The sequence below is a fragment of the Benincasa hispida genome, chromosome 11 (genome assembly GCF_009727055.1).
Source record: "Benincasa hispida cultivar B227 chromosome 11, ASM972705v1, whole genome shotgun sequence".
Taxonomy (NCBI): domain Eukaryota; kingdom Viridiplantae; phylum Streptophyta; class Magnoliopsida; order Cucurbitales; family Cucurbitaceae; genus Benincasa; species Benincasa hispida.
This window is the reverse complement of record NC_052359.1, coordinates 77,074,963-77,086,886: the sequence shown is the minus strand read 5'-3', so window position 1 is coordinate 77,086,886 and position 11,924 is coordinate 77,074,963.

Genomic DNA, 11,924 nt, shown 5'->3' with positions numbered 1-11,924 from the left:
ATCTTTGTTCTATCACTTACCAACGCTCTAAAGTTAAACGATCGTTTAGCATTTACTATACGATCATCTACAAAATCCAAACGATCGTTTAGTTATTACTACACGATCGTGTACCTTTACTAAGCGATGAAGCCTAAAGTATATGATCGCTTAGCGTGCTACACACAGTGCCCACCTTCTGCGATCGTCTAAGCGACTACGATGTCGTGAAGCACCATCGCCTAAGCGATCGCTTAGCTAGCGTCTCCGTATCGCATACGCGCGATCGCATAGGTAGTAACTAAGCGATGAAGCTTGCTAACTACACAATCGTCTAGCACGCGCCTTCTACTAAATGACGAGCATCGCATGCTCCCACTACAATCGTCTACCTCCAGTGCCTACACGATCGTGCAACCAATGCTACGCGATATGGTAAACAATTTACCCGATTGCTTAGCATTAGTTAAACGATCGATTAGAAAATACTACATGACCGTCTAGAAAAAAATATCTAAACGATCACTTAGTTAAATCCCAACGATCGTTTACCTGAGGCCACATGATTCGACCAATGCTTGGTCTTCTTCTTCGTTGAGAACTGCATCGCCATGCGCCGAAGCTTCATCACGAACGACTCGACGAACTCAAACTTTTCAAATTACAAACTTGATTGCCAAGTTAATTTCGCCCAAAAACACAGGGGCCCTTACAATTAATACTTTGTAATACCGAAATCTTTAACAAAAAGGCAATTTAAACCCGAAACGTTCATCATATTCATCCACAAATGCAGAAAATGGTTAACCACAAATGCAGAAACCCACTGCAACTAAAAAATCCGTTCAATTCAGATCTGTAATTTGGAATATCAGAGAACCTGGCTCTGATACCAATTGAAGGAAATCGGAACTCGAGATTTCCATGAGCAGCAGAACAAGATTATTCCAAATTACAATCATGAATGAACATATATTTACAGTCGACTTCTAAACAAGCGGTTATACAATTCCAATGCAGAAATTACAGCATGAACAATACAAATGCATGAAGAGATCAAACTCTACGCACAGCAGAAGCGTCTTCACACTCCGATGCGTATGACCACTCGAACAACAACAACCTCGAACACCCGATCTACACGACCGCCACAACATGAACTCTTCGTGCTCGTCCTCAACGATCTCCTCGGTCACGATCTCCTCCACAATAGCAAACAACCTCCATAGCACCACGAACGGCCTCCCGAAAACCTCGACAGTGTCGAGTTGAGTCTGACACCACCAACAATCTACCATGGTATTCTCGGTGTGAGAATTCAGATGGCGGGCTCTGTTCAGACTTGGTATGAAGCAGACGAAGGAGGAAACACTGATCGCGTACACGACTGGGCAAGTGGGAGATGGTGGAGACCTATTGTATAGGTCGATGCCCAATCGTTTAGATAAAGCTAAATGGTCGTCTAGCAAAAGCTATGTGATCGTTTAGCTCATCATTTAGCTCCGTTGTCGCCTACAGACACTACACCGATCGGTTTACGCTTGAGCCAACGATCATCTAAGCAAAATTATGCGATCATTAGTAAATACTACACGATCGTTTAGCTTACCCACTACACGATCATTAGCTAAGCCCATACCCCGTTTAGTAAAATCTGAATTTACTTGACGACTTCGTGAAGTTCTTTTGCATGGAGAGAAAAACTCAAAAACCTTTTAAATCTTTTGTAAAAACTTATTTTAAAGGAAACCACTTTCTTTAAAGCTCATATTACCATGATTCAATAACCACCCACTACTTTGGTTATTTAAAGAAAAGAAATTAATTATTCAATAATAATATTTATTATAAAACATAAATTGAATACCATACTTATCATACTATATTAATCTATAGCTTTTAAATATTTCATCTCATGAAACCATGATAAAACCATAGTGCTTTTTCTATTCCAAAGGTAACTTAGATGTAAATACTCATTTACATTCAATTCCTCTACTAGATGTATCGTTATACAAAACAATATACCAATTATATCCATAAATTATATCAAAATACTCTTGTCAAATTTGAACATTTTAAAAATCAACATCAGAAATTGACTCCTCACTGAATCCAATTGAGCTACCAAAGGATAGCATCAAGGACCTGTAGCCTCGAAAGCTCCCCAACGGTATGTGAATAGCTGACTAAACTATTTAGTCACGGGATCCACCATCCCGTATAATTGCCAAGCACGCTACTAAAGATCGACAGGTAACTCTCCTTACCACAGATAATTAATATGTCACATCTTTAACAATTGAATAGTGAGACAACCCTGTCACAGATCACATCGTAAGTATAGCGGGGCAATAACCGTTATGCCTCTGTAGGTCTTACATCTGCTTCCTTAAGTACATGAATAACCCTCTAATGAACATTAAATCATAGTCTACTATGACTAGAGATCTTCTCTTCAAAGAAGAAGTTGGGCCACATGATTCGAGAGCCTCCGGAATTAGTCCTTAAAGGAATACTTACCCCTACTCTCGGGAAAGGACGTGGAATTCTATATGTGCTGATTGAGTTCCCACGTCCCAGATCAGACAACTTCCCCAAAATAAGGCTAGGCGGAATGTTTTAGTTGGCAATCTGGCCACTCTCACCCGATACCTAATCAAGAAGACCCGCGCTCAAAGTGCAGGAGTTCCCAAAAAACATTCAGGATTGTAGGTCCCGTGTCAACTATGTCTTCTTGGTGACATTATAGAGAGTTTCTAGTATCACGACGTTATAATAAGAATCTAGTCATCATCGTGGTCTAAGTCCTTATATTCATAACTATCTTATGAGGACACACCTCCCACTACACACGTTCCACATGAATGGTCAGGATCTACCATCTGTAGTAGTTTATCACACTGCACCTCCTACAAAGCGGGTCGTAATTATAGCTTGTCACTAGATTAGGTAATCCCCAACCTTATCCCCTTACTACTACACGACCTATTTAAGTTATCATTTTAAAGGCATGACTCCAAATTGTAATTAATCACATATACATGCTTAAGTTCACATAAGATAACCAAGGAGCTTTGTTTATTGGATATGAGTAAATGCCAGAATTAAATAACAGTTATTTTATTCATTGAACAATGTGTATCTTTACAAAACAACAAGACTCCAGGAGAATTATGACACCAATCCTAACAACAAATGCATCTATCATAAGTTTGATAATAACCTCTGCACTATCTTATGTCTATATGTAGTTGATTTATTGATCTTTGGGTGCACATCATAATGATGTAAAATCAACATTGAGTGCGAACTTCGACATGAAAGACTTAGGAGAAGCTAGTGTAATCTTAGGCATAAAAGTAAATAGGTCTGAAAAGGGAATTTCTTTATATCAATCTCACTATATAGAAAATATTCTAAAGAAATATAATTACTTTGAGTGTAAACCAGCCTATACTCCTTATGACCCTAGTGTCAAGTTGTTCAAGAACATTGGTGACAGCGTTAATCAATCTGAGTATGCAAGCATCATAGTCAGTCTTAGATATGTTGCCGACTACACTAGGCCTGACATAGCTTATGCTGTAGGACTACTTTGCAGGTTTACAAGCAGACCTAGTGAAGAGCATTGGAATGCTATAGAAAGGGTCATGAGATACTTAAAGAAAACCCAAAACCTAGGATTACATTATCAAAAGTTTCCCGCTGTCCTGGAAAGGTTCAGCGATGCCAATTGGAACTCTTTTTCAGATGATTCAAAGTCTACAAGTGGCTGTGTCTTTAATATAGCTGGCGAAGCTGTCTCTTGGAAGTCTAAGAAACAGACTATTTTAGCCCAATCTACGATGGAGTCAGAAATGATAGCACTAGCGACAGCTAGTAAAGAAGCAGGTTGGCTTAGAAATCTTCTATCAGAGATTCCCTTATGGGAAAAGTCGTTACCAGCCATATTGATCCATTGCGATAATACTGCAGCAATCGAAAAAGTTCAGAACCGTTACTATAACGGAAAGAGACATCAAATACGTCGTAAGCACAGTACGATTAGAGAGTTTCTCACTACTGGTGCAGTTAGAGTGGATCACATACGGACTGATGAAAATTTGATAGATCCTTTGACGAAAGGACTGGCCAGAGAAAAGGTTTTCAGAACCTCAGAAAGGATGAGACTCATGCCTATCGAAAGATGAATCACAGTGAGGAAAACCCAACCTGTAGACTGGAAATCCCAAGAAACAGGTTCAATGGGTAATAATTGATCATGAGTGATATATAGTGAATCATACTAAACCAAACACAGAGTTCCATTCCTATTACTTAAAGTCTGAGCATGATATCCTGAAGTGTAAGAAAGGTTGAACTCAGTTCTTAATGAGATCTATACTTAATGACAAGTGAGGTATCCAGCTACAAGAGTACCCTTGATAGACTCATCTGTGTGAATGTGGAAGTGAGGGTTGCTTCCTATGGAGTTTATAGGCAAACTCTCTAGAGCATTCACTAAACCGGGATTTACGTGCTAGGCCTTAAAAGCACGGGCTTTTGTACTACACCCTAATAACACTCTGTGTGAGATGATGTTAGAAATAGAGTTCAAAACCAAGGGTTACTTTAGTATATTCTGAATCATCTACACTATGTAAAGGTTCAAGTCGTAAGACACCTTTGCTTATGCACAGTGTTGTATAGACTGAAATTGCTCAATGAAAATCTTTTCTCTCTTTTTCCTTTTGTTTAAATTTCCAAGTGGGGGATTGTTGGGTGAAATTTTAACTTTCAAAACAAAGAGGGAACTAACTTTGTTGGTTGGAGAATCCCACATTGGAAAATTTGGTGTTGCAAGTCTCATTTATGTACTCTAACCTTGTATTTTAGGTTTGGGCCCCAAGGGGTACCCATGTTTTGGAGGGAGTGAGGAGATAGACCAATGTGAGTTCGGTGGACATCCCACATGCGTACCGACGCCGCGGTCCGGTCAGGTGGGGCATGGCACATGACCGTTGATTATTTTTAAAATGATTCGTTTCGAAGCTGAAGGCCTATAAAAGGCGAGGCCTTCAGCAATTCGTACCACACAAAATTCATTTTCTAAATTCCCACTTCAATTTTCTCTCCTCCTTCATCTTAGCTTTCCGAGTAGTGAGTTTAGAAAGGGTGTACGTTCCGATCGGTAACGGTTCATTTTCGATCGGTTTTCATTTGGCTGTTTTATCTTGGGGACGACGTGGCAATTTTCAGGACTATTTGTACACTTGGGCAGAGCCGCGAAACGTCTTAAAGAGAGCGAGCTTCGTGACTCAACCTATAACGAGTTTATGTTTTGCAGGTTTTTGCTCTTCACTTGACCGTCATACCTTGACGGTTTACAGTTCGTCATTCTGAGGGCCCTGCCGTTTCCAACACATAATTATGAATCATGTTATCTTGAATTGATGATGTGTTCTGATATAGTTGAGAGTGAGCTTTGCGACTCAGCCTATAACGAGTTTCTGTTTTGCAGGTTTTGCTCTTTGCTTGACCGTCGTGCCTTGACGGTTTACAGTTCGTCATTCTGAGGGCCCTGCCGTTTCCAACACATAATTATGAATCATGTTATCTTGAATTGATGATGTGTTCTAATATAGTTGAGCATGCCTAGATATTCTCATTCCATTGATTTTAATTGTGTATAACATGCTGAAATGCTTTGATGTGACTCTGTTGATATAATCATGTTATATGTAGGTTCGAGTTGTGTTCTAAAGTTTTTAAATACACCAAGTTTAGTAGTTGAATATCAATCAATATCACATTTGAGGTGTTGTTTTATGTTTTAGTAATATGTTGAGATCAGCATTTGCTTTATTTATTTTATCAGAGAGATTTTTGTTGAGAGGGGAAGAAGAACTATTCAGAAGGGAAAAAGTATAAGCAACTGCTGCTACAAAATACTGAAGCTAAGAGAACATGCATATATTATATACTTCATTTATTCCCTTTTCTATGAACATTTTATCCTTACACAGATTGGACTGCATATTCTTAATTATTTCTGCAAAAAGGTTGAATGTAATAGAATGTAAGCCAAAAGAAGGTTGAATGGAAAATAGCAGTGGTGATTAAGCATCCACAAATCAAGGAACTTCTCCATCACTCTTTTCCCTTCTCCTTTACACTTGCATTTAGCAACTCTAAGCTCCTCATTTTAGTGCTTTACTTGAAATATGATGAAACTTGTTGTATAAGACATTTGCAATTACTGTAATTTTCTTAAACCCCAACGTGGGCATATTTGTTCAAGCATGAGTTGTTGACATGTTTTCTTGTACGTAGTTGATTTGATATTGGTTACTTTTTTGGGGTTTGGAAATTTTTCTCTCTCTGTCAAAATTTTATTTTTCTTCATCATTTGGTACTTCTATTGTATTGGGTGATGCAGAATTTGTGTTATGTATAGTTTTCTTGGTTCAACTCATTTCTTAGGTTAAATGAAACCACTTTAGTTTGGTGTGTCATTTTCGTTTGGTTCGTTTTTAGCCATTTGTTGGGGAGAATTTGTTATTTGAACCGGTGTCGAGGTAAAAAATTTGGTTTTATTGTATAGTGATATCATGTTGCCGACATTTTCTTAAAGCATAAGAGTTAGTAAAGTTAGTTACAGGTTAAAATATGGTAATGTTCCCTAGGTTCTTAATCCTTTTAATTTCATGCATAGAGGTTTTACTTTTAAGATACTTCACAAAGTATTATCTTCATTTTCTTGTTGCAGGTATTTTAGGATCTTTGGGTTTGAAAGTGCATGAGAAATGAATCAACTATAAAGCATAACTATGATGCATTTTCTAATTCTTTATTACATTCATTCCTTTCTGGGAAATGTATTAAACTCAACTTTATTACTGACTGTTATGATTGTTTGATCAAATTGGATACAACAATCTGTGGACGTGTTTTATTTCCTCTGTTATCTAGTTTTATTTTCTTCTTCCAATAAGTTAGTTAATTTTTGTGTTTGTTGAAATCATAATATATAAAAACAATTAAGATTTTATTTTGTATATGTACACGTAAGAGAAATATTTTAAAAAAATATATTATTGATTTGCACCTGCTTAACAGAAAATATATATATGTATTTTTTGTTAATTTTGATTTTTAACTCTTTGATCGACATTAAAAATGGTTTGGACATTTAAAAATTGAGGCATTAAAAAAATATCAAACAATTATTAAAAAAATTGGTAAAAACCTCGACAGGTGTACAATGTCAGTTTTCAAATGATATTGAAGATGGTATACAATGTTGGTTTTCAACCGACGTTGAAGAATATTGGCATTGAAATTTCATTAAGCTATAATGTTGGTCTAAAATCGACATTAAAGACAACCAACATTAAAAAAATTGTTATAACACGATTTTCGATGTCGATTTTCAAACGACATTGTACCCCTATAATGTAAGTTTCAAACCGACATTAAAACTTAGTTTTATGGTAATACAAATTCTCATAAAGAACAAATATCATCAAAAAATGTGGCTTTCAAAAAATAATCATAAACTCAAAACTATGGGATGCAAAATAAGTTATTATTAAACAATTTGATTTTCAAAGGCATTAAATTGCAAGTAATAGAAGGAGACATCATAATCCAAGGCAATACAAATAAAACACAATTACAAAAGTTATACCAGGGACAAAAGAAAACAACCAACTTCACATAAAAGACTCCATAAATCTCAACTAAAGAAAACATATTCCAAAGAGAAGAGACTATATGAATCCTTTACGAACAATCCTAAGTTAATTAGAACAACTTTTCAATAAATAAACTAGAATACCTATAAAACTTTTGTTCATATTAAATAAATTGAAAGAAAGAAAAAAGTAGGCAACATAAACCTAATTCAATTAGTTTTAGGGTTAAACTCATATCCCATTATTTCAATGTAATGTTCTAAAAAATTAAATAAAAACATCATAAACAATCAATCTTAATATAATTTAGTGAAGATAATATTGATTATCATCTCAAAGATCGCTAATATAATCTTATAATATTAAGCTAAAAAAACCATCATAAAATTTTTATTTTTGCAAAGGATAATATAATTATTTTTTAATGCTAAAGAAACAATATAAGTAGTGAGAATAAATTGGATTAATCCATGTGACACACAAGGAAGGGATTTAATATAATTATGCATATAGTTTCTTAAAATAAAAAAATAATAATGGAAAAGGATAAAAAAAGGGAAAAGGCATTAAAGGCGGCGTAGAAAGCGATCCACGCACAAGTCGGCATCACTTTCCCGAATGGGACCCACACGCTTACAATTCTATTTATTTATTTTTTTTTTTTCTTGTTTTCCCAATTTTTTTCTTTTATAATTTTTTGGTTTAAATATTTGTCTTTTGCTTACGTCATCGTCAACCTTGTAAATTGTAATATTTTTCTTACCCTCCCTCTTACCTAAATTTCAAATAATATTTCATCTATGTAATAAATAAATAAATAAATATTAAACCACTTGATTATAAATTATGGGAAGAATGAAAGCATCCATTTTGATTGTAAACGGTAATCAATTTTGTCACTAAACTTTGGTGCTCTATCAATTTTACTCTTTATATTACTTTAACTTGAATATAATTTATCAAATCGAGCATAGTTTAATTGGTTAGGTTAAAAATCACGAGATCTGTAGTTTGAATTTCCCTCCCTCCAATTATGCTAAAGAAATACTTGAATATAATCTAATTGATTAATTAAATTAGACATTTTATTAAAAAATTACTTCAATATACTATTGTAACACTACATTTTATAAATTAAATCATAACTTATGTTCTGATAATAGTATTTATTCTTCAATCTTTAAAATATCATTACATATGTCTCCGAATTTTGAATTGGATTTTTTTTAGTAAGTCAATCGTCTCAATAACTCAATTGAGAAAAAGAAAAAAAATCATTAACCTTTTAGAGGGTAACAAGTAGTTAAGCACCTAGTCTACTAAATTGTAATTAGATGATTTTGATAATGTGGTGTGTATATATATATATATAGCTTATTTTGGTATAATGAAAAATAATATAAGAGAATAGATAATTCCACACAAATCTATAACATATTTGATGAGTTTGTTGTGTTGTAAAAAAAAAAAAAAAGAGTAAATATTCCACGAGTCACTTTATTTATTTAATTAATTCAATTTCTTCTTTAGCTAAGGATGATCGCAACATGCCATCATTAATGGACAACTATTAGCATCATCATAATTTTAAAAGAAACTATCTAGAGTCCAGAACGTAAGCATCCTCATAAATAGGAGAAGAGAACCAACCAAGCAAATCAAAAGAAATCTCACCCACATCTTCAGAAAAGAAGAGGGATTAACAAAACAAGTCTTAAAATTACTAAAAGACATGGCCTAAAAAAATATACTTTGGATATGATTTGTTGGAGCTGCCACCCAAGCTTCAACCCACATCTTCAGAATTATCGAAAGACACTGCCGCTTGAGCAAGGTGGTACGCCGCCCCATTCATCGCTCTCGAATACCAGGTAAAAGACACATCTCATAATCAGACAAGGAGATAATCTCATCAACTAAATTTAATACTATGGGTGAAACAATAGATGATATCCCTTTTCCAAAATCACCAATACAATATAATGTATCTTTCTTATTTAAAGTTATTAAGTACCGATCGAATATGTCAAAGCAACCATAACTCAACTGACAAATTAGCATGTGTTAGCAACTTTGAAATTCAGAGTTCAAATCCCTCACCCCATTACACTTTAAGATACCAATGGAATATTATTATTATTTATATGCAAATTTTTAAATAGATGTTAGGCATATGAATCAAGCTAAGCATCACAAACATAAAGCTTCAAGAGTTGACTCATTAAAATCTACACATCGATATAGTGTGCTTGCCTAACATGTTTGATTTGTACTTAAATTAACATAGAGCTATCTCAAACGGAACAAAATTTATGATTGCAAATCTCTTGGTGATATGACTCCCTTATTTACAAAGAGTGTAATGATAATTGCCCTGTTGCTTTTATTGCGTTTTCTTCCTATGACTACCTCAAATTTCATTAATAGCATATCGATTGTCGATGTTTAGTCCATGATCAGATATATCCACTTAAACTTAGTTCATTTGACACGAACTCTAAAACTAATTCAACTCATTCCCATCTCATTGCTCCAACTTTAGCTTATGAAAGCCAAGTGATTAGGTGTAGACAAGCTTACGCGATCCATTCCAAACATGTTACATTTGTAGGGCATATTTTTACATGGCTAGATTATTTGACCTATAACAATCATATTAGAATATTTCTTTGACATTGTCAAAGATGTTTTTTTTTTTTTTTTTTAATGTAAAATCAACAAATAATTTGATATAATATTTACTTGTTATTATTGTGAATGCATTAATATTTTTAGTCATTTTTTCTTTTTAGAAAAATATTTTTTAGTTACTTAGTATGAAAATGTTGTTTCAAATTATTAAACATTGTATTCCAAAACCCTCCCATATTCTGTTTCAGTAATATTAAAAAAATGGTATAAAATGTCGAAGTAAATTTTAAATTATATTATTTAAAATATATAATATCATATACAAATATATTAAGTTATTAAGACAATAAGGTATATCGTAGATGATTTAATTGCAAAATGCAATTAGCCGGAATTTCAACGTAGATTCCACTATGATGGTAGAATAAGCATCTTTATGATTATGGAGAGGAAAAAAGCACTCTAGAATGCAATTGCATCATGTGAAACAGTTAAACATCTTTATTCTCATTATTCATTCGTATTTTATAATAGTCTTCCATTTATATTTTATATTCTCTCTAAAGTTAAATATAATTTTCGATGTCAAAATCCGAACAAGAAAAATATACATGATCTTCACGTGACACTAATATTAAATTTGTCTGAGAGGAGAAAGAACGTGACTTACAAGAGAGAAAAAACATGCATACTAATATATTGTTTGCCACACAAACTTTGATGCTCAAGTAAAAAAGTGAGATAATGTAGAAACTAGGGAATTTGAGATTAAAATTCAAGTAACCTAGGTCTTCTCCTTGTGTCTCTTTGAAATCTAGTTATCTCATATTCTGATAAGATAATCTACGGTTTCATTGGATTTGACATGTTGAACATGTCCCATATGATAATTGGGGTCCTCGATCCTGGAGAATGAGTATGAGATGAGAGGTAGGTTGATCAATTCATGCCCCACATATTAATTGGACTCTTCGGCCTCCAAGGTCGAGGCCGGAGTAGATATTGGCCCAAATCCCAAACTCCGCTCCATTCAACACATTTTGTGTTGGCCCTCACTCAACTTCCTTTTTCTTTACTTTTAGATTTATTTTTTACTAGTCTTGAATTACATATAACAATATTTATTATCGAACGTTATTTTTTAAAAAGAATACATTAAAAAAAAAAAAATTGACTAAGATTATAAACTAAATAAATAGTAAGTAAACAAGTTTAATTTTGAATGAGGAGGAAAAAAATAATAATAACAAATTGAAAACAAATCTTAAAATACATGTTTAAATTATGTAAAATATAAGAAAGAAAAAAAAAAGTGTAAACAACCCTTTATTTAGTCAAAAAGAAATTCTTTATTTAAAAGATAATACGTAATAAAGAAGCAACGAAACTGCTATTCTAAATATATCTATTGGATTTATATCGACAAATTTGCTTCTCATAATGAATATAATGGTAAGTTCATCAAAATTTCAATAATTACATTAGTAATACATATATTGTTTTTGTTTAATAAAATGCCACATTACTAATGAAGAGAAGAAAAATTTAACTTATATTCGCGGGAAAAGAATAGAGTATAATAGTTGACTATTTGAGTTATATTTAGGTCAACATAAAACCTCAAAACAAATATAT